At 37.8% G+C, this 6,430-nt stretch overlaps 1 protein-coding gene across 1 annotated transcript in view; it reads right to left on the reverse strand.

Moving 5' to 3' along the window:
• The window catches only part of LOC136836466 (irregular chiasm C-roughest protein-like), a 50,002-nt gene extending 44,529 nt beyond the window's left edge, over positions 1–5,473 (reverse strand). The window contains exon 1 of the mRNA XM_067100731.1: positions 4,715–5,473. The gene's annotated coding sequence lies outside the window, so the exon portion shown is untranslated. The remainder of the gene's footprint in view (positions 1–4,714) is intronic.
• Positions 5,474–6,430: the final 957 nt, after the last annotated feature.

The following is a 6,430-nucleotide window of genomic DNA, read 5'->3' on the forward strand; positions in this document are numbered from 1 at the left end:
TCTCTCTCTCTCTCGTTCTTCCTCCTGTTCTTTCACCCTTCCATCATCATCATCACCTTCCCGAGAACTCGGCGCCCCTTCCGAGGGAGAATTAGCATCCCAGATCTATTTTTGTCTTTATCATTATAACTTTGCGATGAACTCGGGGAATTTTTGTTGTGCTGTCCGCTTTCGAATGGAGATGTTTTAACTGGCTGGCCGTGATCGAAGTCAGGGCGCAGTTTGTGGCAACTTTAATTATAAGTTTAATTAGTTACTGAAAACTTCAAAGGCGGTTACTTCTGATTCTTTGGTTTTTTTTTTTCGTCCGCTCACGAAATTTTATTTTTCCTTTTTTTTTTTTTAAATTCTGACAAGGAGGGTCTTCCCTCACTAATTCGTTTACTTAACTAGTGGCAAATGCTGCTACGTCAAAGCAATTACCATCATTCTGCTGCCATACACATAGCCAAGAAGCCTGTTTATGTCAAAGCCATTATCATCAATCTGATCCCAGGCAGGCCCAGGACCTCAAATATCTACATTCACCTTTATTTTAAGGTTTTTCATTTCTCTGCACTGCCTTCAGTTTCTTCAAGATTCCATTCCATATCCTTCCTTTCCATACCTTCTAGTTTCCATGAATGACCTCTTCCAGCAACATTTTGACAGGCCTAAATGTTCCCTTCGACTACACATTTTGATGTCCCTGTCTCGTAAACTTCCACTCACGTAACTAAGACCTCAGTATTCTGCAGATTCCCTTTTAGTTTTCTGTAAAAGAAAACTGTTGTACCGGCTTTGTCTGTTCATCCGCGCTTTTCTGTTGCCCCCAGATTTTAAAAACTATTGAGGCTAGAGGGCTGAAAATTGGTGTTGATCATCCACCCTCCAATCATCGAAGATACCAAACTGCAGCCCACTAGCTTCAGTAGTTTTTATCTTATTTAAGGTCAATTATGTAATCGTGCATCTGGCAACAATATAAGAGCCACCACAGGTCGTGGTTAAAGATTCATGGGCGCAGCTCAAAAAGTACAACATTATACCGAGACCACCGAAGATAGATCTATTTTCGGCGTCCTTGATTATACGCTGTACAGACAGCTCGGTTGCGCTGAAGAAACTTCGGCGCATTTTTTACTTGTTTCTTTCTCCTGTAGGGTCACATTTCAAATCCTCCTAAGAAGTTACTGATCGAGAAGCTGTCAGACCTACTCTGTGGTGCTACTGCTGCAAGATCGTAAACGTACCTTATCTCTTCCTCAAACTGTAAGGCTCCTCCTAACATTTCCCTGCTGATCTCTCTCTCTCTCTCTCTCTCTCTCTCTCTCTCTCTCTCTCTCTCTCTCTCTCTTTCTGTTCTTTTCTCAGCATACACCGAAACAATACCTTTTGAATCACTGCTTTGCTCTCATTGACTTTATACCGAAGGTTATTGCTGAGGATGTCAAGTATTTAGTTCTCTCTCTCTCTCTCTCTCTCTCTCTCTCTCTCTCTCTCTCTCTCAGCTTACAGAGAAGAAGCACTCACTGACATCATATCGAAGGATATTGCCAGAAGATGTCATGCATTTAGCTGTTTGTATGTCTCTTTCTTTCTTTGTTGGGAGGAATACTTGATCAAAGAAGTCAAAAGTGGATTTTGACGAATCCTTAACCGAAGGTAGACCTCGTGAGTGGCAACAATTGGCCAGATCTTGGGAATGATTGATTGATTTATGGTTACTAAACCTGGCGTTACAATAGATTTTGGGAGAGACAGGGAGGTAACTCTTAAGGAGAGGAGACCTTTCGTAGGAAGGGATGGGGGATAGCTTGGCCTTGGCGGATGTTTGACCGTCCACCACTCTTTCGCTCTTTTAACAATAATAATAATAATAATAATAATAATAATAATAATAATAATAATAATAATAATAATAATAACTGTTTCCATTCTCACGGAAGAAGCTAATAAGCAAATTACGTCCTCGAACACTAGAACACTTTATGATGCTTGTATGTAAAATACTAAAAAAAAAAAAAAAATCAAGACAAGACTCGATTAAAATCAAATACGAACAGAATAACAAAAATAACACACAAATATCGCTAAACACACTTTTTTTTTACAGAAAGAATCGCAGTCTCATAACGAGTAAGGAGAAAGATCTGTCTTTACAAAAATAAAGATCTGTCTTTACAAAACGAAAGATCTGTCTTTACAAAACGAAAGATCTGTCTTAACAAAACGAAAGATCTGTCTGTACAAAAAGAAAGATCTGTCTCCACAAAAAGAAAGATCTGTCTGTAAAAAAAAAGATCTGTCTTTACAAAGAGAAAGACCTGTCTTTGCAAAAAGAAAGACCTGTCTTTACAAAAAGAAAGATCTGTCTTTGCAAAGAGAAAGATCGGTCTTTACAAAAAGAAAGATCTGTCTTTACAAAGAGAAAGTTCTGTCTTTACAAAAAGAAAGATGTCTTTACAAAAAGAAAGTTCCGTCTTTACAAAACGAAAGATCTGTCTTTACAAAACGAAAGATCTGTTTTTACAAAACGATCTGTCTTTACAAAGAGAAAGGTCCGTCTTTACAAAAGAAGATCCGTCTTTACAAAAAGAAAGATCTCTCTTTATAAGGCGTCACAGTATATCGACAAGATAAAAGAATGCCTCAAGAAAATAAAAATGAGCTTTTACAAAGTATATAAGAACGCTGGTGCTTTGTAAAATGAGCAGCACGCACTAACTGACGAAGCACAGGTAATTGGGGGCCGCAGTTTAAAAAAAAAAGATTAAAATGAGAACGATCATATCTGAATGATGGATCTGAATGATGGAAAGCGAAGTTGAGGAATGTAGCCAGGATGAAAAGGCACTTTGATACTACTTACGCTGATGCAGTACAGAAACTCTTGAAAAATCGATTTATAACGACAAGAATCAAGTCCTTGACTTCAAGCGAGAAACAAGAACGCAGACGCGTAACTGCACATATTAAAATTAGGCAACACAGCCAGACATTATTATTATTATTATTATTATTATTATTATTATTATTATTATTATTATTATTATTATTATTATTATTAAGCAAATAAACCCCTATTCATATAAAACAAACCCACCACAGGGGCCACTGACTTGAAATTCAAACTTTCAAAGAATATGGTGTTCATTTGAAAGAAGTTACAGAGAGATATCATTTTATTAGAAAAGAAAAATAAATGAACAAGTTGATAAATGATAGATAAAAACATAAGTAAATAATCAAAATACAAGAATTGTTTTAGGGTAAAAAATGCGTTGCATCTCCGGAGTTGGAGTGGTTGGACAGCAAAGTTAAGAAATCCAAAACATATAGGAGATGAAGCACAAGGGTCTGAAGGTGGAACTCGGAGAAACTCCCACAGATGCACTAATTAAGCATTAGTTAGAGAGGTTGGACAGCAGGACTTAAAAAAGGCATCGGGAATGGAGGTTCAGTTAAAGGTTAAAAAAAAATTGGGTACAGCTATACAAATGGGAAAAAAGCACGTTACAAGAAGAAGAAGAAGAAGAAGAAAGAAGAAGAAGGGCCGAAGGGACGCTGCAAACAATTTTTACCTTTGCCTAAAGTGCACCGGGTGAGGCACTATACCTCTATGGGTAAGTCTGAAACTGAAGGTAACACCACTAGGCTTTGAAAGGTATGTTAATACCCTGGGTAGTGTTGCCTGTATTTAATGAATCATACATTACAATTGTTATTTAACATCTCTGAATTTCATTCTTTTTTCACTTAATCAAAACCGATGTACTCACTTTATTTCTAATGATTACTATTTAAATGGCCATTTCAATCTATGCATTATTCAGCCTCTTAAACTGGTTATTCGTCATGAAAATGATGTTTCATCATACTGAAAATACCTTCGCCACGATTTCAATTTTCTTGGGAGAAATTTACTTCCCTGTTTATTTTTCTTTAAATCAAACGACATCTAAACAATAAGAAGCATAATTTAAGAATGTATTCGTCGAAATTACGACACTTAAAAGAACATTCTCAAAGTGCCAAAGCATCTGGTAAGTATTATGTGTCACCTCCAATAAGTCTAACATCTAATTTTAATTCCGAGTCAAAATGCTTTTTTAATTTATTTCGATTTTTTTCGAAAGCTCCATCATATTACCTTTCCCTACGCCTGTCTCTTCGTCCGCCTAGTAGTTTCTCTCTTTCATTATTCATATTTTCAGTCTACTTTAAAAAGAAAACTCCTTTGAAAAGTAAGCAGCTGCGGTTTTTTCCACGGCCACGGGAAGTTTCCAAAGAAAACACGCGGGGAACATGGGAAAGATGCGAAAGAATTACCATAATTGGTGTTGTAACTCCGTAGAGTTATTTTACATCTGGCATCTCTTTGCCCCTCTTATCTCGCAGTGAATATTTTTGTACTAGGTTTTTTTTTTTTTTGCTCCAGAAGAGGAAAATTCGCAGCTAGATATAACAACACTACCCAATTATAACATCACAAACGAAGCCCCCTGTTAATTTTAGAATTCCGTATATCTGCGTTGTTTGTTTGTAAAGAATGTAAAAAACCAGCTGAAAGTTTTGTGAAAATGGTAAAAAACGAGATTTATCTACGCAAATAGCCTGACCTTTGCGAGATCACAGATTCAGTTTCTTGTACACTGCCCGGATAGCGATTTTATATGAATTTTACAGAAACAGTTACGGAATTCAAAATGTGCCTGTCTGTTCGTCTCCTTACCTTGGATTTTCCCCTCTGAAATCGTTGACAAACAGTCGAATGTTTCCAATTTCGTGCTTCCAAATGTCGTTCGTGTATGAACTTTCTAGATCTCGTCAGCTTTTTCAAGATATTTTTTCAAGTTCGTCGACATTCCTTCGTATCAAATTTTCTCCACTGTAAAGCTTTCAATTATCACCACAAATCACTACACCATCACCACAGATCACCATCACTGCTTGTCAAAACTGGCCCAGAACGATCATCATCTTGGCCACGACCTAGTCTGTGGTCACCAACCAGAGCCGAATTTCTTTCGTATGCATCGAAATGCCTGCGAATCACAGCACAACAAGCAGCAGAAGAATAGCAGTATCAATCGAAAGCGTAAGCACTTGACGCGTCTCAAACAGCAAAAGCCACAAGCAATCGCCCTGAGGGACGCCACTCGAGCACTCGAGGTCGAGACGAGACAATACGAGTAGATAGCTTTCGGCCGCTCCGAGGCCCTGTGGTTCACATGCCACTGCCTCCCAGGTCAGTGTCGAACTGCTGGTGCTGGGCTGCCTGGCAAGACGTCTCAGGAGGATGGGCATTGGAGCGGGCGATAATGGGCGGCGGCGACATCCTCCTCCTCCTCCTCCCCCTCATATGCCCACCGGAGTCCTGACCCTAACCTGCTGCCATGCCATGCCCCAATCTTCTATAATCAGACGCGGCAACCCCATCAATTTCTTTTTTTTTTTAACGGCAGCACGAGAGCGTCGTGTCCAACAATGCACGATCTTCTTCGTGCATTATTCTTTGGGCACGTTCCGTGCAATGTTCAGGCTCTGTTGGGAAGGTCTTAATTAATTGGACTGTCGCATGACAATACTGAGATCTCCTCTGAGAAAGATTGAATTCTTTATATGGCCATTATTATTATTATTATTATTATTATTATTATTATTATTATTATTATTATTATTATTATTATTATTGTTGTTATTATTTTTATTATTATTTTTTGATGTTGTTGCTGTTAATAATAATAATAATAATAATAATAATAATAATAATAATAATAATAATAATTATTATTATTATTATTATTATTATTATTATTATTATTATTATTATTACTTGCACCAAAAGTTTACCAAGACGAGAATGCCCTATAATAAATCGTCACCTCGAAGGCAATCTATATTTTGATAAAGCAAATGAAAAACAATTTCCAGAAAAAAAGGAAGTCTGCAAGTCACCATTCATCATGACCTTGGAAAGTAGTCTTTTTTTTTTTTGCAAACTGCTTTGAAAAACTTACTCTCTATCAGTCTCATTTCTAGTTCGCTCCTAAAAAATAACTAGCAAAAAAAGCGCCAAAGTTTCTTCGGCGCAGTCGAGTTTTCTGTACAGCGTATGAAACTCTCAGCCACGGCCCATGAAACTTTCACCCACGTCCTGGTGGTGGCAGGTGTGGTTGACACCTATGGCAGTGCCAGGCGCACGATCATGGCTAACTTTAACCTCAAATAAAATAAAAACTACTGATGCTAGAGGGTTGCAATTTGGTATGCTTGATGACTGGAGGGTGCGTGATCAACATACCAATTTGCAGCCCTCTAGCCTCAGCAGTTTTTAAGATCTGAAGGCGGACAGCTAAAGTGCGGATGGACAGACAAATAGCCATCTCAATAGTTTTCTTTTACGGAAAACTAAAAGGACCAGCTTTTATTTGAAATTCTAATTGCT

Source organism: Macrobrachium rosenbergii, chromosome 56, assembly GCF_040412425.1.
Source record: "Macrobrachium rosenbergii isolate ZJJX-2024 chromosome 56, ASM4041242v1, whole genome shotgun sequence".
NCBI lineage: Eukaryota > Metazoa > Arthropoda > Malacostraca > Decapoda > Palaemonidae > Macrobrachium > Macrobrachium rosenbergii.